This window comes from Ambystoma mexicanum, chromosome 2p (genome assembly GCF_040938575.1).
Source record: "Ambystoma mexicanum isolate Mex_15411 chromosome 2p, UKY_AmexF1_1, whole genome shotgun sequence".
In the NCBI taxonomy this organism is placed as follows: domain Eukaryota; kingdom Metazoa; phylum Chordata; class Amphibia; order Caudata; family Ambystomatidae; genus Ambystoma; species Ambystoma mexicanum.
In genome coordinates, this window is record NC_090923.1 from 1152369969 (window position 1) to 1152393497 (window position 23529).

Consider the following 23529-nt stretch of genomic DNA (forward strand, 5'->3'; position numbering starts at 1 on the left):
GAGTTTGGATTCAGACACCTGCAATATTACCTAGCAATAGGCGTTCGTGCAAGTTCTGCGGTTTATACCATATTAACTATTTTTTGCCCTTGTCATGCATATGCCTACCGTCCCCAGTGATGTGGGACTCTTAGATCTGCCAGTATTTGTCAGTTGCATTCGACATTGCATTCTAACTATGCACGATATGTCATTGTGTCATAAAAAGGACAAAACATGTTTGCAAAAACGGTTTGTTAGCACAACGTTGTGTTTTAAAAGAAACCCCCCGCATTTGTTAAACCTGGCAAAGAACGTGCTTTAACAATTTTTGTTCATTTACAAAAAAGGGGGCATTTTAACTCTGCCTGATATGTCTTTGTGTCGCTAAAATGGGCTAAACTTATTTCCAAATGCAGTATGTTTAAGGATGAAAAAGCTCTGTTTGGCCCTGCTGGGATTCGAACCTGGATCGGCAGGCTCCGCACAGATATCAAATGCAAGTACTCTACTTGCTGTGCTATCAGCCCTGCCATTCAATGGCTTGTTAACTTTTATTTGAGCAACATGCCCGCATCGTGATATCACTGTGGTTTTCAATGACACGGGAGGCTGATGTGGTGCCTTCTTTCCCCGTTTCCTTGACGTGGTATGCTGTACTGATATTTATAAACAAAACCATGTGCTCCCGTAAAACAATTTTAAAAGAAAAGTTTTCTTGCTCGAAACCCCCCGTGCTCTATGTAAATGTTTCATTGGAGTTATAAACCAAATTGCTTCCCAGCATTACACGTCAGCCCTGGCTGCGTTGTAGCCGGCCTAGTTGCTACGCGTTGACTTGCTTCATGTGAAGCTAAGTCAGTTTCACTTTTGCCCGCAATGTTCTAGCAGCGCCTCCTCTAGCTAAACTTTTAGATTAGCTGTCGCTTATATTAGAAAACAGATGCTTAAGCGTTAGCCCCGGCCGCGTTGTAGCGGACCATGTTATTTTGTGTTGACTTGCTTCTAATGAAGCAAAGTCAGTTTTACTTTTGCCCGCGATGTTCTAGCACCACCTCAGGCTGCGAATGCCCGGCGCCGCGGCTTGACTTACTTGAAATAAAGGAGCAAGGACGCCGCGGCGCCGGGCTTCTTCCTTGCTGCACTTTCCACCACCGGGGACTCCAATTAGGTTTCGTATTTCCCGGTGCCTGATCTGGCAATCGTTCGCCGTCCCTCGTGGGCGCAGCTGGGCCTCCTTTCAAACGCTGCGGCGGCTTCCTTGTTCTTTCACGCCTTGAACCGGAGGGAAGCAGGACAATTCAACGAATTTAAGAAAGATTATAATGACGCCGTGTATACGGCGAACACCGCAGTTTGTAGAAAACGATGCCGAGGGCACGGCAAACGTTCTCAGAAATAAAAGAAAAGAAAAAGGCAGGAAGACGCTGAGTAGCACAGCGAACTTCCCTATTCTGTTTGGGTCCTCGTGCAGGGTCCACAGACATGTTGTGCTTAGGCTGAGTAGTGTGGGCTCCCCCCTGCTCTTGTACCTGAAACCTGTCACCTGTGATAGTGAAATGATAGTACAGACCATAACCTTGCTTTGTGGAAAAATTGTGGCCGTAGGCCTTTTTTATTCTTTACAGAAATAATGCCACACAATAATCCTGACAGCAAAACATCCTTATCAATCGCTTTTGGGCACCTCGTGTCCAGGGTTATGGATGCCGAGCCTTCTCGTAGGCTATTTTTCGTTGCCCTGTGGCATCCCTTCCTGGACACGTGCCGCCGCCTACGACTTTTTCTTCTACCATGTACCGTTGCGGAGTACTCGGCGTTCCTGATCCTGCTCGCCTACGACTTTTTCTTCTACCATGTACCGATGAAGAGTACTTGGCGTTCTTGATCCTGTTCCTTTTCTTTTTGCCGGGTGGGTTGGGTGGTAAAACGTTTCTTTTTCCAAGGTCCGGAGAGCCTACCCGAGTGAGGTGAGCTCCGGACCCGTTTGTGCCTCCTTGGTTCACTCAGGGGTATTTAACCTCCCTGTCCCCTTTGATGTGTTGCTGGGGGCCGGGCTTCTTCCTGCCCCCACCCCTGCTGTTTTCGTCACACCTTTTGGTGCGTTCTCCTGGCGGCACAGCGGGTGGGGGCGCCGGCTTGGCTGCCCCTCCCTCTTTGTTTCCTGCCGTTTGTCTCCCCCACCCTGCGCCTAACCCCCGGGCCCTCCATCGTGTCCTACTCTGTATGACACGGGGCATGGGGCATAGGCTGAGTAGTGTGGGATCCCCCCTGCTCTTGTACCTGAAACCTGTCACCTGTGATAGTGAAATGATAGTACAGACCATAACCTTGCTTTGTGGAAAAATTGTGGCCGTAGGCCTTTTTTATTCTTTACAGAAATAATGCCACACAATAATCCTGACAGCAAAACATCCTTATCAATCGCTTTTGGGCACCTCGTGTCCAGGGTTATGGATGCCGAGCCTTCCCGTAGGCTATTTTTCGTTGCCCTGTGGCATCCCTTCCTGGACACGTGCCGCCACGCCTGAGTGGGTGTTGCCTAACCCGCTCAGGTCCCCCCAAACAGCGAACCTATTTGCATCCACGTGCTGCTAATGCTTGAAAGATGTTGTCCGTAAATTTGCCCATCCCTTTATTGGATAAGTGCACCCCGTCCTGATAAAACCACTCTGGGTCATTTTGTGACAGCCCATGCCTTATGAAATGGAGGCCCGTGCTCTTACAGTATTTTTCCACAGCTTTGTTCAGTTTTTTCCGCGCTGCTTCAATGGCCTGCCGTCTGCGAGCCCCATACCAACTTCTGCGGGTAATTATCTCTGACATGAACATTTCGGTTTTCCACCAACAGTGGGCTATTGCCCTTAATGATTCGCATATGCTGCGCATCAGCTCACCCCTATTTGTCTTGACCAAATCGTTTCCCCCTAAGTGGATGACCAGGTATTCAGGGGGGTCCCTGAACCCGATCAGGTCTGATAGCCGATCGTGGATGTCCTCCCAATGCATTCCTGGGAGGCCCCACCAGGACGTTATTGTCCGCTTAAAATCTAATCCTTCTCTGAAATCCTCGATCCACCTGCCTGCTCTTGTCACGAATGAATAGCCGACTATCCACGCTGATTTGTAGGGGGTCTCATCTGCGTGGATGGATGGGAGATGAATTATACCAAATACTCTCGCACATATTTCTTGAAACATTGTGACTTCCATCCCCCAATTTTCTTTACCCCTTTTGCTCCTAGCCCCCCTGCCCATGCAGAGGTGGCTGCCCCTATCCGAAAGGAGTGGGTCCCAAACTCTGCTGCATCCCACCCCGCTTTTGCTATGGTTTTCTTTAGTACAGCCTGGAATTGATACCTGCTGAGGGCCTTGCCGTCCCTATGTATCAGGAGTTGTCCCCCGACCTCAGGTCGAACCTTGAGAAACTGTTTGGTAATACACCTGGGGCAGTGATCCTTTTCCCTAATGCAATTTAGCTCAATTGTCCGCCCCTTCCCGCCTTGGTCCGTTTTTGATCTCCTTAGAAAAATTGACATACCCTTAGAACCTAAGCTGACGTCGCTCCTCGCTAGCCCGTTTCCTGCCAACGTGTTACTTGCTACTAGTTCCCCGACCCTGAATGCGCCGTAATATGCCAATGCGAATGCTGCCCTGAACAACCTACTCTCGTAGCTGTCACTACACGTACTATGCAATAATTGTAACAATTTTATTACTTTCAAAAAATTCAAGGGCCTCCTGTTGTCTGGTTTCTTACCCTCTAACCTAGCCCACCCTTTCATTATGTATTTTAACCGTGGGCTTGTTGTTGGGTCTGCCAACCCAGTAACTTTCGCCGTATATGCGACTGCGACCAAATGTGCTGCCGCCCAGCTTTTCTTCCTCCCTTGTGTGAATGCATTCCCCAAAAAGTCACATAAATTGGAAACTGTGATCTCACCCACATCCTTCACTTTTGATTCTTTCAACACATTATTTACATGTTTTTTATATTGCTCACCAGTTTTGTATGTTATGGAATTTCTGGCCAATCTCTCCACTACTTGTTCTTGCGGCTTTTTCTCCTCTTCTGAGTTAACCTTGTGGCTAACCAACTTTTTTGCCAAGCTTCCAGTGGTACCCATGCCTTCTTTGGCGTGGGTGTTTTGATCCTTCTTGCATCCGGCCGCAATTCTCTGAACCTGTGCCACTGAAAACGAGACAAGGCATCAGCGACCATATTTGCTTCACCGGCGATGTGTCTCGCCCTTATGCTAACATTGTTATTCAGACAAGCCAAAGTTATCACCCTCATTAGTTCCAGGACCAGCGAGCAGGCAGCGTTTCCGTTATTTATCACATGCACTACTGCCATGTTATCTGACCATACATTTAAATCCTTGCTGTTTAGCTTTGTCTCCCATGCACATAAAGCTACCCAGATCGGGAATAACTCCAGTAGTGTGATGTTATTTGTCCATGCAGCCTCATGCCATGCCTCTGGCCACCTTTCTGCGCACCATTCTGTACCCAATATTGCACCAAAGCCGAAACCCCCAGCTGCGTCTGTGAACAGTACCCTTTCGCTTTCTTCGTTTACAGGTGTGCGCCAGATTACTGAACCATTGAAAGATTTTAAGAATTCTTCCCAAACCTCCAAATCTTTCTTTATTGCTCCACCGATCCGCACCCTGTGGTGTCCCACCTTGGCGCCTTTTGTTCTTTGTTCGACCCTTCTCTGGAATATCCTCCCTTGCGGTATGACCCTCCCTGCAAAGTTCAACTTCCCCGCTAATGATTGCAACTCTCTTACTGTGGCCTTGTTTCTCCCTTTCAGATCAGTGATAGTATTTAGCAATTCTGTCACCTTCTCTTCCGGGATCCTGCACACCCCTACCTGGGAGTCAATTTCGATGCCCAGAAATTGTATTACTTGGGTTGGCCCCATGGTTTTCTCTTCTGCAAGCGGAAAACCCCACTCTTCTGTTAATGTCTTGAATTTCAGCAACCTATTCATACATAGCTCTGAACCGTTAGGACCCACAAAAAGAAAGTCGTCTAGGTAATGGACTACCTGCGCCCCCCTCAATTCCTTTGTAAGAGCCCATTGCAGGAAGGAGCTCACCTTCTCAAAGTATGCACAAGAAATGGCGCAGCCCATGGGGAGACATTTATCTACGTAGTATTTGCCCTCCCAGTGCATGCATAACCATCTCTGTGATTCGCTCCTTACGGCAATAGGCGAAATGCTGATTTAATGTCCGCTTTCGCCATCCAAGCTCCCCGCCCTGCTTTCCTCACTAACTGTACAGCTTCCAAAAAATCTGAGTAGTTTACCGACGACGCCTCTTGCGTGATACCGTCGTTAACCGAGGCCCCCGGAGGGTATGAAAGATGGTGAATCAGCCGAAACTCGCCTGCCTACTTTTTTGGTACCAAGCCCAAGGGTGAACATATGTACTCCTTAAAAGGGGGGCGATTATGGGGGCCCCCCATCCTCCCCAGCTCAATTTCTTTTCTGATTTTTTTGCCCACCAACTCTCTATTTTCCAACGCAGATTTCAGGTTTTTTGGAGTGTCCTGGGAACCCTGCCCCCTAAATGGAATTGTGAAACCTTCTTGAAAACCTTGCCTTATGGTTTCTGCAACTTCCTGGTCTGGAAACACCCTTAGCCACCTTTCCATATTCTTGATTTTTACTGGTGTTGACCCTTTCTCTTCTGTGCACCTAGTTCCGTTTTTCTGGGACCCTGTACTTGCTGGAAGCTGCTCTGGTACATTTGGCGGTAATATGTTCTCCTCTGCAATTCTCGCATCTGTGATTGAATTTACATTTCTTCCCCCAGCTGCATGATATTCCCTTCTCAAAGTTACGGCATTGCGCTGGCTCCGACCTTGCTGTCCCGCTACTCCCTTTACCACCCCCCTGTGCTGTCGGGGGTATGTTGCTCTGCCACCCTCTCTGTGCCTCGTATTGTCTACTCCGGAAATTCTGTTCCCTTGATCTGTCATAGGGATAATCGTATCTCCTGTTGTACCTATACTCGTTTCTATATTCGTTCTGACCATATTGTTTCCTATAATAGCTCCCCGAACTATACTGCTCCCTGGTATCCCATTTTTCCTTAAGTACGTTAAATATGTATAGATTGTAATTTTCTTCATCCCACCCTATGTCTGGGAAGCAATCCATTTCTTTCCTGAATTCATGGTCGTATTCCTTCCAGACGTCTCCCCCAAATGCTTTGTACACGCTCAAAACTCGCTGTTGATATGTTACAAGTGATGGGCCGTCTTCGGGAAAGTTCTGCAAGATGATTGATGACATTATCTGGAAAGCTGCTGTCCAATTGTCAAAATTCCTTGCTACAGTTGGTCTTTTTAATAGACTCTTTTCATCCTCTTTTATGTCTTCTTTTGATATCCCGTGGCCCCTTTTCTGTACGTCTAGCAGGGAGAAGATATCTATTAACTCTTTTCCCCATATCTTCTCTTTCACTTTATCACTGATGTACCAAGCTTGTGCCTTCAAGGACCGACCCTGCGCATCTTTGCCTATCGTTGGCCTGCCATACTTAGTCATAACTGTGGTAGGCTCTGTTATTCTCACTACGGGGGGGCTCTGTCGTAGCTACTGCTGTCTTGTTAGTTGACCCCTGGGTACCAGAATTTTGGGGCAGCCTCTGTGGTATGGGGGCCCCGGTGTCTGCTGGCCCCTGACCTCCTGCCCCGTGATCTATACCTGTTTTATCATTTTTCTTCTTTTCTTTACTTATTACCCCCTTTGTTTTCACCCATGCCTGCAGGTGATCCCTCTCCTCATCTTCACTACTATCTGTATCCGATACCACATTTTTGTACTCGTTCATTTTCCCTTTGCCTGCTCTGGGCGACCTACCCTGGGCCGTGATACATGCATTTAACACTTTTACCATTTTGTTAATATTGTTATTTAATTTTACGATACCTTTCTTGGTTCCTTTCTTCCGTTTTATTTTTGGCCTTTCTGGCTCTTGTGGCTCCCTTGAGATTTCTCTTAACCTCTTTTGGCCTTGCGGTACTGCAGCTTCTTCATCGCTGCCATCGGAATCCTCCAGCAGCAGGAGCGACATTGCCCTAGCCCTTTCTTCCGACTGTACCACGTCCAGTACTCATTGCGCTCCATATTCCTTTTCAGCCTTTTTGGCCCATGCACTGAATTCCTGTGCTCTTCTCGCTCTTTCGTCTGCCATTCTTGGCTTATTGCCCCCTGCTTTTCCTTCCTGGCTGTTGATTCTGGGGATTGACTTTTTTGGCCCCAATGTGGAGGGGACACCTGGCTTTGCACCGGGGACCTCTTGGTCTGTAGTCAAAATGCTCTACCACAGAGCTATAACCCTGTGCAGCAACCTGCTTCAATGCTTTTTGCTCCTCTGTTCGCACCAAAATGCTGGAGATGGGTTTGATTCGAACCCCCAACCTTTCACAGCACGCCAAGTAGGTTCCGGAGGTTTTTTAGAACTCAGGTCCCCAAAATTCCAAGCCCAAGCGTGTAAACGTTGCGCCACCAGGCTAGTCGCGACTGTACTTTCCTTCCTGCTACGACTTTAAACCGTAGCCCCGCCCCTTTCTATCCGTACTGAGCCCTCTGCCGGCTCGTGTTCTCCTGTTGGCGCCGGGCGGGCGTGCCCGTAGCTGCTCGCGCCGCGTCCCTGGCGTCCTTCTTCCTGGTCCGATGAGCCCTCTGCCGGCTCGTGTTCTCCTGTTGGCGCCGGGCGGGCGTGCCCGTAGTTGCTCGCGCCGCGTCCCTGTCCCAGCTGGCGTCCCGAAGCTGCTTCTGAGACCGCCAGACCTCGCGTAGTCCTCGTCGTCCCTCGCTTCTCCTGCTCGACTCCCGGGGCACCACGTCTCCTCCGGCTCCTTCGCGCTGCTCCGGCGAGCTTCAGCTGCAATCCACGAGCCGTCACCTAAGAGAGGGGAGAGCAAACACAGAAACGGTAAGCCCGCAGAGGCAAACATTTCTTTTTCCAAGGTCCAGAGAGCCTACCCGAGTGAGGTGAGCTCCGGACCCGTTTGTGCCTCCTTGGTTCACTCAGGGGTATTTAACCTCCCTGTCCCCTTTGATGTGTTGCTGGGGGCCGGGCTTCTTCCTGCCCCCCCCTGCTGTTTTCGTCATACCTTTTGGTGCGTTCTCCTGGCGGCACAGCGGGTGGGGGCGCCGGCTTGGCTGCCCCTCCCTCTTTGTTTCCTGCCGTTTGTCTCCCCCACCCTGCGCCTAACCCCCCAGGCCCTCCATCGTGTCCTACTCTGTATGACACGGGGCCTGGGGCATATGGAGCTGCAAGCGGCTCATTATATAGGACCTAAGGGCACCCCTTGGGTCTTTGTAGTATGTGTGGGGGGGCAGCACCAACCCCCCCCCGGCCAGCCTACAACTAATGGGGCCCCCCTCATCCCCCAGGGTGGAGGCATCCCTTTGTAGTTCCCTGCGTGGTTCTCATGGGTGCAATGCACACATATATTCTCGTGGAAGGGTGAGGTATTTTTATTACCTCACCCTTCCTGTGCTTTGATGCGCCAAACCCTGCTGTCTCCCTTATCTTCGGGGAGGAGAGGGGCGCTGACCCTGTAGGAGAGCTGCTGCCCCTCTCCTGACCCTGCTGCCATGTAACAACAGTTACCTGGCCTCGCCTTGGGCGGCCCGGCGGCATTATCCAGACTTGAAAGTAATGAAAATTACTGGTGTGCAGTATCATGCGCCTCTGTATTCACTCCTCTTTCTTCTCCCTCTCCTCTGTCTTTCATTATCTCCCCTTCCTCGATTCTCTAATCCCCCCTTCTCTTTAGCTTACCCTTCTCTCTTCTCTATCTTCCACATCTTTCTCTCTACATCTCCATCTGTCATTATAGCCCACTCAAGTCTTTCTCTATCATCTCCTCCCTCTGCCACTCTTCTCTCAACTTCTCCTTCCCCTCCGTTTCCCCTATTATATCCAAACCAAACCACTACACACTTGGCTTCTTCTCTTTACTCCAGCTCCTCCTCTCGCCCCTGCCTCTACCATCTCTATCCTGCCCCTCCTTTGTTCCTCTGGCATCTCATTCTCTCTTTCTCTTCGTTTGACTTTCAGCTTCCTTCCCTCTGCCTCCTGGGCGTGCACCCGTTGTCGAGCCTATGCCCCCTCTCTATCTCTCCCTATTCCGCTCATCACTTCTACTCTCTTTTCGCCTCCTGTAAACTCTTTCCAGTATGTACATCTTGCTCCTGTAACCACTCTATCTCCTCTTACTGCCTGCTCCACTCCTGCATACTCTCCCTCTTTCCGTCGTCTTATTCACCTTTCTCTTCCTCTCCTTCCGCCCTATGCCTCCCTCTGCAAGTCTCCCCACCTTCTCCACTTTGTCTCTCCCGCCTCGTCATGAGCTCCCCTCTTACTATCTTCGTTCCGCCCGGTTACCTCCTGTCCCTTCCCAAACACCCTACCCTCCTAACCCCCATCCCCATAGCCCCCCACCGTCTTCCCACTCTTTCTCTCCTTCCAAAACAATACACGGTACTGCCCTGGCAGGCCCTGCTAAAGTCAATGCACGCAGTATATGAAATGGTCAATAAACTACAATTGTGTGCACTGCCTTTCCAGACTGCCCCCTGTGCCTTTCTGCGTCATCCTGTGTGTGCCTAGCTTGTCTCGTGTGGTGACAGCCACCGACATGCATTCCGTCCGTCTAATGCTGCCGTCCTTCTCTTCCGCCTCCTATCCCCCACTTCCCATCCTCCTCTGCTCTTCCTCCTGTAGAGCTTGTCTTTTCCCGAGCCCCTCCTCTGGCTTTTCCCTATCGGTGGTCCTCCCTCCCCCTTTCTTCCTCAATCCATCCCTCCCTCCTCCCATCATCTCCCTCCTTTGCTCCTCACTCCATCCTCCCTCCCTCCTAGTTCCCTCCCTCCTTCTCTTTCCGGAAGGCTCGGCTGGGCCTCGGTGGCCCATTGTCCTCCATTGCTCATCCATCTGGTCGCCCTCTCCGGCAGGGGTCTGTGCTCGGGCCCCCGAAGGGCCCCTGCAGCGAATGGGGGCCCAGGTATGCCTGAAGCACCCTCGGTGCTGGGTGCTTCCAGGGGCCTGCGATGGACGGAGACAGGTGGCAGACAGAGGCCTGCTAGCCTTGAAGGGGGGTATTCCATGGGGGTCCACGGACCCAAGACCCGGCCCCGGACCTGAAATCAGACCCAGAACTGGACTCATAATGTGACCTGGAACCGGAACCACACCCAGAACTGGGCCCAGAACCGAATCTAGGACTAGAGCCCGGCTCCCTTAATCGGACCTACAACCGGGAAGTCGAGTCCACCCCCAACAGGGATCCGGACCCACCCTTGGCAGTGGGACCTGTGGTGCCCGTGGAGGGGGGGCGATACCGTCGGACTGACTGGCGGCTACGGTGGGCTCTCCTGCAATTGCGCTGCCTCCTGTACCCCAGGGCGGAAGGATGCTCTGCATCCGGACCAGTGAGACAAGGCGAGCGGCCGCAGCACCCAGACGAGAGGGCTGAGCCGGACATGGCCCCCTCCGACACCTACCCGGTGTACACGGGGCCCACCGGCAGCCACTCCCCTCCCCCACCGCTACCAAGGCTGGGCGAAATTAGTCAAGACTAGCGGTATCCACGGCAACAGGAGCAGGTGGTACCCCCTCAATCCCGAGCGCCGGCTGTAATATCCCCAACCGAGGCCTACGATCATAGGAGAACGAAGAGGTAAGAGGCCGGGGGCGGGGAGGCAGGGAATACTCCGGACTATGCGGGAGAGGGGAGGGACGGCACGGCCGCCAGATCAGTGCTCCCTGAAGACAGGGGCATTTAACCGCAAATAGGCCAATCACACAGGCAATATTTCACCACAATGAAAGGGCTTGCGTACAGTTTCTGAGCCCCGATTGTGGGGGGCGGGTGGAGAGGGGGGTGTGCCTTTTGCGGCACAATATTTGAAATACTTTGGCTACATATCACTGGTTATAGAGAGACCGTTCTGAAGCATGACACATTCCAAGACCATCTTCCACAGTATCCAGGGGCATTATTCTTCTGCAGCAGCAAACACAATTATGGGCTCAACGGAAGCCATATGTAGAAACAATAAGTGACATGTCTGCACAGCAGGAGAAATAGTCCTCGATGGTGTGTGTCTATCCTGAACACCGTGCCAGGGTAAATAACACCCATTCTAAATAATGTGCTATTGCATGAAATTGGTCACTTAATAGCCTCAACAAATCCGGTATCAGAAAATGGAATGCTATCAGAAATGACACCCCAATGTGGCAGGGAGATGCTATCATAGACCAAGGTGCTGTTCCTTAACAAATGGATGCTAAACTTATATTTCAGAGCGGTCATTATTGCAGGTGTGCTGCTCATAATGCTATGCTGCTCAATGTGCCTGAGATGGCGCTGAATATACGAGGGTGCAGCTCAACATATCAGAATGTCAGGAGTACTGCTCAGTATCCAACTGCACTGCTCAATGTACCAATATATTAAGATCCCAATGCTCAATATGGCAGGCGCGCTGCTCAATATGCTGAGAGTGTGGTAAGTACACGAGTTGTGCTGCTCAATATGGAGGGGTGCTGCTCACGATGGAGGCCGTGCGCTGCTTAACAGCCCAAGGGCCTGACTTACAACGTGTTTTCAATTGGGGATTTCCCATTCAAAAACGCGTTTGTAAATCAGGCCCCCAGTGTGCTGTGCAATAGGAAAGGGTGTTGTTAAGTATGCCAGTAGGAAAACACAGTATGCCACCATGTGTGTTCACTCTCTTTGGTGGCTGTTCAGTACACCGGAAGTGCTGTTCAACATGCTTGGGTGATGCTAATACAGAGTTCTCCAAGTCTGGTCCTAAAAACCCACATCCGCTCTCAAATGTTCAGGCTATCCACACAAAACACATTTAAATAAAACCTGACCCCTTGCCTGGGAGCACCACCCTCAGTGCCCAGCGGACGGGATCCTGCTGCCTACCACAGAGTGCCAGTGCAGAGAGGGGCTAGCAAGTGGGTCGCAGTGGTGCTGGATTGTGCAGAAACAGGAATGGCTTTCTTCTCTCTACCCTGTTGATTGATCAGTCTGCTACACCCACTTCTTGGAGTGTAGCAGGAGAAGCAGCCCTGCTCTTCGTCCCATTCCCAGGCTTTACTGCAGCCAACCGGAGTCTGCTTAGAGATGCGGGACAGGACCAGGCTCGGACTGGCCTATAGGACAATAGGCCCATGGCTGAATCAAAAACTGGTGTCAGCCAGGTTTTTTGGTCGAAGTGGGCCACTTTTTTTCAACAATTTGGGCCAGTTTGATGAGTTAATTCACTCTACGGCTAGTAGTTTTGACCAGTGTTGCTGAATAAATATTCTTTAAAATGCCCAATTTGCATCACACGTTATCAAAAAACTCCCCCTTGGTTACTACACACCGTTACAAAAGCAATGAATAGCCATTTACAACTGTGGGCCACTTTTTCGTTGGCCCGAGACAATTTTATGGCCCAGTCCGACCCTGGACAGGACATATACTTGGAGCAGTTGGCGCTCTTAAATAGCCAATGGGTGGTTACTGCATATCTTGATGGCAACATGCCTGCTAGTGCAACCCAGGGGAGTTCCCATTGGTGGGTGGGATGCTGTCTTAACAGGTAGGGTGGATATACTAGCCCAAAGAGCCTCAATGAACCACATTATCATGGCTTGTAATTGCACCCAGAAAATTGCCAGGCCAGTTTCACATTCCCCCCTGACATTGCAATGCCAGCGTCACATTACCTGCAGAATATTGCCAGGCCAGTTTCATATTCCCCCCAGACATTGCAATGCCAGCGTCACATTACCTGCAGAATATTGCCAGGCCAGTTTCACATTCCCCCCAGACATGCAATGCCAGTGTCACATTACCTGCAGAATATTGCCAGGCCAGTTTCACATTCCCCCCAGACATGCAATGCCAGTGTCACATTACCTGCAGAATATTGCCAGGCCAGTTTCACATTCCCCCCAGACATGCAATGCCAGTGTCACATTACCGGCAGAATATTGCCAGGCCAGTTTCACATTCCCCCCAGACATGCAATGCCAGTGTCACATTACCTGCAGAATATTGCCAGGCCAGTTTCACATTCCCCCAGTCATTGCAATGCCAGCGTCACATTGCTTGCAGAACATTGCCAGGCCAGTTTCACATTCCCCCAGACATTGCAATGCCAGCGTCACATTGCCTGCAGAATATTGCCAGGCCGGTTTCACATTCCCCCCAGACATTGCAATGTCAGTGTCACATTACCTGCAGAATATTGACTGGCCAGTTTCACATTCCCCCAGACATTGCAAGGCCAGTGTCACATTGCCTGCAGAATATTGCGAGACCAGTTTCATATTCCCCCCAGACATTGCAATGCCAGTATCACATTGCCTGCAGAATATTGCCAGGCCAGTTTCACATTCCCCCCAGACATTGCAATGCCAGTGTCACATTGCCTGCAGAATATTGCCAGGCCGGTTTCACATTCCCCCCAGACATTGCCATGTCAGTGTCACATTGCCTGCAGAATATTGCCAGGCCAGTTTGACATTCCCCCAGACATTTCAATGCCAGTGTCTCATTGCCTGCAGAATATTGCCAGGCCGGTTTCACATTCCCCCAGACTTTGCAATGCCAATGTCACATTGCTTGGAGAATATTGCCAGGCCGGTTTCACATTCTCCCCAGATATTGCAATGGCATTGTCACATTGCCTGCAGAATATTGCCAGGCCAGTTTCACATTCCCCCCGACATTGCAATGCCATTGTCACATTGCCTGCAGAATATTGGCAGGCCGGTTTCACATTCCCCCAGACATTGCAATGCCAGTGTCACATTGCCTGATTAGTACAGCCAAGTCTGTTTCACATTCCCCCCAGACAGACATTGCAATGCCAGTGTCACATTGCCTTGAAAATATTGCCAGGCCAGTTTAACATTCCCCCAGACATTGCAATGCCAGTGTCACATTGCCTGCAGAATATTGCCAGACCAGTTTCACATTCCCCCCAGACATTGCAATGCCAGTGTCACATTGCCTGCAGAATATTGCCTGGCTGGTTTCACATTCCCCCAGACATTGCCATGTCAGTGTCACTTTGCCTGCAGAATATTGCCAGGCCAGTTTGACATTCCCCCCAGACATTTCAATGCCAGTGTCTCATTGCCTGCAGAATATTGCCAGGTCGGTTTCACATTCCCCTCCAGACATTGCAGTGCCAATGTCACATTGCCTGGAGAATATTGCCAGGCCGGTTTCACATTCCCCCAGACTTTGCAATGCCAATGTCACATTGCTTGGAGAATATTGCCAGGCCGGTTTCACATTCTCCCCAGATATTGCAATGAAATTGTCACATTGCCTGCAGAATATTGCCAGGCCAGTTTCACATTCCCCCCCGACATTACAATGCCATTGTCACATTGCCTGCCGAATATTGCCAGGCCGGTTTCACATTCCTCCCAGACATTGTATCACATTGCCTGCAGAATATTGCCAGGCTGGTTTCACATTCCCCCCAGACATTGCAATGCCAGTGTCACATTGCCTGTAGAATATTGCCAGGCCATTTTCACATTCCCCCAGACATTGCAATGCCAATGTCACATTGCCTGGAGAATATTGCCAGGCCGGTTTCATATCCCCCCCAGATAATGCAATGCCATTGTCACATTGCCTGCAGAATATTGCTAGGCCGGTTTCATATTCCTCCCAGACATTGCAATGCCAGTGTCGTATTGCCTGCAGAATATTGCCAGGCCATTTTCACATTGCCCCCAGACATTGCAATGCCAATGTCACATTGCCTGCAGAATACTGCCAGGCCAGTTTCACATTCCCCCCAGACATTGCAATACCAATGTCACATTGCCTGCAGAATATTGCCAGGCCAGTTTCACATTGCCCCCAGACATTGCAATGCCAGTGTCATATTGCCTGCAGAATATTGCCAGCCCATTTTCACATTCTCCCAGACATTGCAATGCCAATGTCACATTGCTTGGAGAATATTGCCAGGCCGGTTTCACATTGCCCCCAGAAATTGCAATGCCAGTGTCGTATTGCCTGCAGAATATTGCCAGGCCATTTTCACATTGCCCCCAGACATTGCAATGCCAATGTCACATTGCCTGCAGAATACTGCCAGGCCAGTTTCACATTCCCCCCAGACATTGCAATACCAATGTCACATTGCCTGCAGAATATTGCCAGGCCAGTTTCACATTGCCCCCAGACATTGCAATGCCAGTGTCATATTGCCTGCAGAATATTGCCAGCCCATTTTCACATTCTCCCAGACATTGCAATGCCAATGTCACATTGCTTGGAGAATATTGCCAGGCCGGTTTCATATTCCCCCTAGATAATGCAATGCCATTGTCACATTGACTGCAGAATATTACTAGGCCGGTTTCACATTCCCCCCAGACATTGCAATGCCATTGTCACATTGCCTGCCGAATATTGCCAGGCCGGTTTCACATTCCTCACAGACATTGTATCACATTGCCTGCAGAATATTGCCAGGCTGGTTTCACATTCCCTCCAGACATTGCAATGCCAGTGTCACATTGCCTGCAGAATATTGCCAGGCCATTTTCACATTCCCCCAGACATTGCAATGCCAATGTCACATTGCCTGGAGAATATTGCCAGGCCGGTTTCATATTCCCCCCCAGATAATGCAATGCCATTGTCACATTGCCTGCAGAATACTGCCAGGCCAGTTTCACATTCCCCCCAGACATTGCAATGCCAGCGTCACATTACCTGCAGAATATTGCCAGGCCATTTTCACATTCCCCCCAGACATTGCAATGCCAATGTCACATTGCCTGCAGAATACTGCCAGGCCAGTTTCACATTCCCCCCAGACATTGCAATGCCAATGTCACATTGCCTGCAGAATACTGCCAGGCCAGTTTCACATTCCCCCCAGACATTGCAATGCCAATGTCACATTGCCTGCAGAATACTGCCAGGCCAGTTTCACATTGCCCCCAGACATTGCAATGCCAGTGTCGTATTGCCTGCAGAATATTGCCAGGCCAGTTTCACATTGCCCCCAGACATTGCAATGCCAGTGTCACATTGGCTGCAGAATATTGTCAGGCCAGTCTCAAATTTCTCCTAGATGTTAGTATGACAGTGTCACATCCTCTCCAGAAAATTGCTCCATGCACATGTATCCCCATGCCACACAGGGACATTTTTCCCCAGTGTTTATTTGCTGCATATTTTTCGCAGAGCCCATTTAATGGAGGCCACGCTAAAGCACATACAGGAGGCCACACAAAAATAGCGAGGAAAGTAGAAAGGGAGACGAAAAAGGAATATTGCTGCGGGTGGGGGCGTAGGGGTGGTGCCTCCTCCTCTTTAGTAACAAAACAGAACACATGAAATTGAAAAAAAAGTTAGAGGCAGAGCGAAAAAGTGCACACATAAAAAGGGCACAGAGGAAAATACACGGAACCTACCATATATCCGATAGTGGGATCAGCGGCCCCTCCCCCAAATACTGTGGAAGCTTTCACTCTCTCACTCTCTCTCACACAAACACACTACTTGTGTGCATGTACACCCGAGTACATGGTTGTGAAAAAATACCCCCACGGTAAAGCAAGGAATGTAACATGTGCCTGCCCCAAGACAGAGGAAAGAGAGCACTTTCTAAGATGTGCACCCGATGTACCTTTAAAATAGTGAGAATGCAGTAGGAGTGTTCAGTTGTTTATGTGAACATCGTGGTAGAATATTCATGATTGCGAGGCGTTCCCCCAGGTTTTCATAACAACACTATATTGTCTGAAAATGAGTTGTTTCAGGCAAACTTTAGAGTTATTATGCAACACAGGACCCCTCTATTTAGCATGCCCCTTTCCAATGATATTTACCCTTAAAAAAAATAGTAATGGTTTGCAAAGTCATTATTTTTTAAAATGGAAGTATTAGGACTAGATTTTCTATATTATTTTTTTAATTTTTACTGATTACATTCAAATCAGTTTTTTAACCTGTTCAGTTTTACCTCATCAGCCCAGGCCAGGACAGGCCTCTGTGTTCGATTACTCTCTCCTGAGCTGGGCCTTCTGGGACAGTTGAAGGCGCTGCTTTAAATTCCCTGTCGTGGCATGCTGAAGTCCTCAGAAAGTCTCAGGAGTGAGTCTGAAGCACGTTGTGCTTTGGCTCTGGATCTAATTCACAAAACCTAAAACTCGAGTAAACGGAGAGCTTCCTGGAGAAACTCCAAGAAGCCTCTGGGCACATCTTTGTGAATCGCATTTGCACATGAACATCTCAGCGAGATTTAGGCTTTGTGACTACGGTAGCAGGAGCAAATCTGAGATCCTGAAGGCGGTGCAAATCTTTGTGAATCAAGCCCATGCTACGCATGTCCATGTGCAGCTGAGCATTGCATCTTGCATCTTTCCGCACATGCTCCCAATATGGAAACCGATTGTCAAGCAGCCTCTTTTTGGCTACTCCACAGTGGCGGTTACACTGGGTAGTTCCTGTTCCCCTTGGTTTTCCCTTTCTCTCACTTTCTTCTCCTTTAGGTCAGTTGCCTGTGCCTGTCATCCCTCTTTTCTTAGCACGCCTTCCTCTCCCTTCTCTGCCCCCGCTCACACTGTCAAGTAGTTCTTTACCTTCCTGCAGAGAGCCTCTTTGTCATCTTTCTCGACAGTAATTTCTGCTTTCCATGACTCCTGACCCCACAGCAGTACTTCCGTTAGCTGCACATATCCGCTGCCACCGTCCCTTTTCAGATGTTCTTCTTTTTGCTGTTTTACCCAGCTATCCTCTTTCTCTGCACTGCACTTACTGCTTTCTCTCTCCCGTCTGCAGCTGCTCAACCTGTATTCGGAAGTTATAGCTACAATGCTCAAGAGTTCCTGGTCCCCCTCCACTCTCTTATCAGATGTTCTTACACACAGATTGTGTGTGCGCTAGTCTTCGTTATGGATGATCTGGCTTCCATTCAGGATCAGGGCACGTTGGGGCCTTATTACTACTGGACCTTTCTGCTGCCTTCGATACGCTTGATCATTCCATCTTGATCAGCCGCCTGACGGAGGCTGGCATCGCTGGCACAGTTCTGTTTTGGTTCTCCTCCTTTCTCTCAGGCCGCAGTCAAACTCTTTCCCTCCCCCTTTATGAATCTAAGCATATGGCGCTCACCTGTGGTGTCCTCAAGGGCCATCTCTCCTATGCTGTTCAACATGTACATCCAGCCACTGACGAAACTCATCTTCTCCCACAGCTTTTTTTTTGTTGTTCTTATGTGGACAACGCACAGATTTTGGTTCGCCTAGATCTGTCGTCGTCTGAATCAGCCACTAGGTTTAGTGGCTGTCTAAAGGCCGTGGGAGAATGGATGGGAGATCAGTGGCTCAAGTTGAACAGCGATAAGACTGAGGTGATGGTGGTAGGCCCTCAATCTGTGTCTACCTATTGCACTCCTGTTTTCTGGCCCTTGACTCTTGGTCCCTTTCCTTCGCCTGTCCCGATAGTCAAGGACCTGGGGCTGCTTCTTTATCCATGGAGGTTCAGGTTGTGGCAGTTTGCCAAGGTGACTATTATCATCTCAAGCAATGTTCTCCCGTTCATCCCTGCCCAGTATAGGGCCCCGGTGGTCTCAGAATTGGTAGGTTCCTCCATGGATTGCTGTAACTCCCTGTATTTTTCACAACAGGCTTAACTTCTGCATTGGCTTCAGGTCCCCCAAAATTCAGCTGTCTGCGTGGCTACCTCTACACCTCGGGGTGCCCACATTTCTCCTGGGCGACGGACACCACGCATTGGCTTCCAGTGGCACAGCAATTTAAGGCACTTTGCCTTGTTCATCAGGCTTTCAATGGACAAGGAGCAGATACCTCCAGGTGAAGTTCTGTCCATATGTCCCGGGGCGAGCTTTGCGCCTTGCTAATGCTCTCCTTGTGCCCATCCCTGAGTTTAAACTTAGCGGGGTGGGTGGACGTTCCATTTCAGTTGCAGCGGTCACTTTGTGGAACTCTCTGCCATGTGCTCTGTGTGCTATCTTGACTCACCTGTGTTTTTGTCATGCCCTGAAAACCTATCTCATCTAGGCCACTTTCTTTCTCTTCTTCAGGAGCCGCGTCAAGGTGCCTTCGGGTGTATACCGCGCTTAAGAAATTATATGAACATAATATATAACCTCCCCTCTCAACCATTCCGCTATCCTCTACATACCCCAATCAATATCTCTCTCTCTTTGGTTTTCCAGTCTGTCCACTATGCTTCTACCCAAAAAAACAAAAAGGCCTAGTCCCCTTTTCATAATCCAGGAGGGAAGCTGTCAACCCTTTTCCCTCTCTATTGTTTGTCCAAGGCTAGGCATGGGTTGGCCTATAGGACAACACGACAATGGTTAGAATGCCGGCTTGACAGACCAGCAGGTGTCTACTTTTGGGGCCAATTTGGGCCATTTAATTACTGTGCAGCTGGGAGTTTTTTTTACCAACGTTACAGACCTAATGTGTTCTGCAGTTCGCCATTTCCCACAAATACTCCCAAAAGGGCACCCCTGTCTACTACACACATGGTTTGTGGTCAAAAGTCGCATGAAATGCAGTGCGTGAAAGCGTGCCTCTTCGTTTTTGCGCAGTTAGCCTTATTAGCAGGTGGAGCAGCGAAGGGCCGGTTTATAGTTATGGGATAAAATCGCATTTCTTCCGTGAAGATGAATGATCTTTTCCCCAAATGCGATTCAGAGTAAATCCGCACGATTAAGACTTTGCGCGAAGGGGCGCGAAGGCAGATTTGCTTCGTCTGCAGTCTCGTGTACACAAAGCATATGCAAGTGTCATGGCGGCCGGTTAACAGTGATGGAACCTGACTAAGGGGATCCCAAGGCATGCGTAAAAGACATGCGTCACAGCTTTCACTTACCATGTGGCATCAACCAGTGCCCTGTGTCTGCAGGCTCCTGTCACATTTTTAGACCCTTTTAATGGTTGTATGCCTGGTTTTGGGTGGCACTTGTTTTATGAGGTGAGCCTGTGTGTGTTGTATGATGATACATAATCGAACATATTTACTGCATGTGGAATTTCCAACAGATTTTCCCCGTTCAGTTTTTCCCTAGATCTCTGAATGAGAGCAAGCAGTACAATGTTTGACAGTTGCACGTCTCCATTTTCACCACTTCTCACCGAATTCTGTAAAATATAAGTATGTACTGACTAAATTTAAATATAAAGACAATCTAATGGAATTTTTACATAAAGCAAGCCTCTCGGCGATGCTCATGGAATCCTCGAATTTTGACTTTCCAGAAACATGCAGGGAATTTCTTGAACTAAGTCTAAGGTGGTTTAATTGCTAACAATGTTGTTAAAAAGGGGTTAAAAGGTCAGAGGAGCACAATAAAAAAAACTATATACCAGTTTCAAGGCTAATTACACTCAGGTGTTCTGTTCTGCAATCAGTCTAAGCACAAACAAATATGAACTTTTCATGTGCAGTTTTTGTAAACCTACCGACAAGCAAATCTACAGCTTAACAAAAAAAGCATGAGGAGTAAATGTATGCCCTTTGTTAGACAAACTCCCATGCAGAGAACCTGCTCATAAGTAGTCTTAGCACTGACATTGTTTCTACATATAAACTGATGTCACAGATCATCCACAGAGCACAAACCAACTCTCAAGGACAGTTCCAGGGTTTTTGTTAGAGAAATCGAAAAAGGGGTTCACTAAGGACCATCCCTCTCTCGTCTAGCGCTGGCGGTTCCCTCCCTAGCCCATGCGTCGTTCAACCCCAGGATGCTTTTTAGAGATTTGTAACCCCTTCTGTCTAATATTCTGCCTGCCTGGTAGTGAACTACCTCCCTCTGGGAACTATCTAGGTGTTCCCTAACCTAGATTCCCCAATGCAGTTTAGTGTAAGGATAGATGCATTTCCGACATCCAGGCCCCACTTGGTCCTTTCCTTTCATGCCCTTTTATTCATCGTCATGATGTTCTATCCTCCCTTTCCCTTCCTTCTACACTCCACCTTCCTACCATTCTCCTTTGTCTCTTGCTCTTATCGCTCTTCCCGTTTCTTCCTCCGATGGTCTCACTCTCTCTTTCTACTCCTCGCATCTCTCTACTACTAGGTTCTCTTCTCCAAACCACTACTACTCTACCCTTTGCACACCACAACTACTTTCCACACTATTATTACGCTCCCCTATGCACACTACTGCTCTCTTCCTACACTACTAGTCTCACTCTTAGGGCCTCAACACGAGTTTGGCGGAAGCCCTTAAATGCGGCATTAACGCTGTTACCGCTGCATTTAAGGGCCTGGCAGCATCTACCCCCAGCTCCAAGCTGGGGGTAAATGTGCCGACTTAAATCCCATTTTCGGGCGCAATTAGCGCGGCGCTAATTGCGCCGAAAATTCCCCATTGGGTCCAATGGACCCAGTGGGGAATGGGGATTTACAGTTACCGCCCAACCCGTGATCCGACGGTAATACCGTCAGAGGGTTGGCCAGTAACGTAAATACGGTTGGGCAGTATCCCAGTCTGGATACCGGCCAACTCGTGATGAGGCCCTTACTCTTTGCACTCACATCGAAGTACCACTTTCTCTCGCCAACCAATACCTCACCTTGTAAACTGCTCCAGAAATCCTTCTTCAGGCTCCTCTGCACCATCCTTTTCCACTTGCTCTGTGGGTCTTCCTTTTCCTCCCGTGACCTCGCCCAAATAACCTACACTTTCCAGTTTCCTGTGCGCTTTTTTATCATTCCCTTCCCCCTTCATTGGCTTTCTTCCTCACCTGGTTTCACAGTTCAACCACTATATTTTCTTTCCCCAGGGGAGGTGTTACAGAGAAGGATATACACAAAGGGGTGATTAGCCCTCCCTCCTGTCATATGCAAGCCCGACTGCATTTCGTAATGGTGGCCTGCTATCATCACAGTCAATGTCCCAGTTCGTGTTAGGGTTTGCTGCAGCATTTGTTGTTTGGCATAGGGGCCACTTCAGGACCCTGTTGCAGGTAAATACATTGGCCCTCATTAGGACCTTGGCGGAGGACCATGGTGCAATTTGCACCATGGTCCATGGCGCAAAGCTGCCAACTCCGCCAAGGTGGTTGGCGGACTTACCGCCCCATGCCGACCTTGGCGGGGCGGTAAGTCCCCAATCCCCATTTTACCCTTCCCCATTCCCATTCTTGCCCCATAGGGTATAATGGGAGTGGGGAAGGCGTTAATTACGCCACCGTAGATTACGGTGGCGTAATTAACAACAAGTCCCGTAGCGCCATGGATTTTTCCGCCTGCAAAAAGCAGGCGTAAAAATCCTTCCATGGCGCTACGGGAACTCGTAGTCTGGCGGAGAGGTACGCCATGCACTACGCCGGCGTAAAACCCTCTCCGCCAGGGTCCTAATGAGGGCCATTGTCTCTTTGGATGTTGCGTAGTGTGCTCGGTTTGCTGGTTTGCTGCTCAGACCACTCCGCACGCTCAATGATGGTGAAGTTACTTCCCTCGGGCTGGTCCGTGTTGCATAGAGTGTTTGGTCCTCCGGTCTGATGTGCTGGTTACTCAGTACAGCAATTCCACGCGTTCTCTCTCCCGGTCACGCTGCTTGATCGTTATTTCTGCTACTAGACATGCTGTATGTTGAAGTACTACAGGACAAGAAATAGACTAGCCAGCTTTGGGTATGGTTCAAGAAAAGGTGGTACTCCTTTCATGCAAACAGGCACAAGTGCAAGGGACAGGTAGCCCTTCCAAATCCAGCACCATACCTCTGCTGCAGGACTAGCTCTGGTGTAAACCCTGGTACACATCCCTCCCCAGGTTGATAGGGGTCTCCATCTTTTCTTTACAGGGTCAGTTCCCTGTACCTGTCACACTAAGTATAAGCTAAAGTCCTGGCAGGACCATGACAATCAGAGGTACTCCGTAAAAAGTGTAAAAGAAAAACATCATAGACTTCATAAAAATTAAAAGGTGAATACTCCTTGCGTGCATTTAAACCTGTGAACAAAGGGTTGGACAGAGAGGTCTCCAGCAGTGTCAGGATCCAGTCAGTCAAAGAAGCACCCCAGGCACTGTCCCCAAAACCTTCAATCCCTAGTCTTTCTGACATTGAGTGAAGAGGCAAAAATAGGACTAAATGTGGTGCACGTCTATTATTAGAACAAAAAGAGTGATGGATGGAAGGTTTTGAATTAATCTTAACCTCTGGCATTGCTCTGAGCAAACCTCCAGACCATCATTCTTCTGTGTCCTGCCAAGCCATTAGAGTTAGGGGAATGACCATATGCAAATTAGGATAGACCCCGCCCTAAAAGGGGCAATTCAGCCAAACTGATTGGTCACATCCCTCACTGATGATACCCAGTGAGGCCGAAACAGGTCTGAGGTTACTTTTGGTCTTGTACGGAAGGGATGTGACCAGGCAGTTCTGGCTGCCCCTTTTGGTGTGGGGCCAAGCCTGATTTCCTTAAGTTATTTCCCCTATTCATAATGGATTTGCAGACGAAAAAAAGCTGGTCTGGAGGG

General features: G+C 49.3%; 1 protein-coding gene across 2 annotated transcripts in view; it reads left to right on the forward strand.

Moving 5' to 3' along the window:
• Positions 1-23529, forward strand: part of GPR173 (G protein-coupled receptor 173) — a 273246-nt gene that overhangs the window by 100452 nt on the left and 149265 nt on the right. The window contains exon 1 of one of the 2 annotated variants that reach the window (XM_069645259.1): positions 9925-10692. The exons of the other annotated variant lie outside the window; for it this stretch is intronic. The gene's annotated coding sequence lies outside the window, so the exon portion shown is untranslated. Of the gene's footprint in view, positions 1-9924; positions 10693-23529 lie in introns of those variants that run through there. 2 annotated transcript variants of the gene reach the window in all.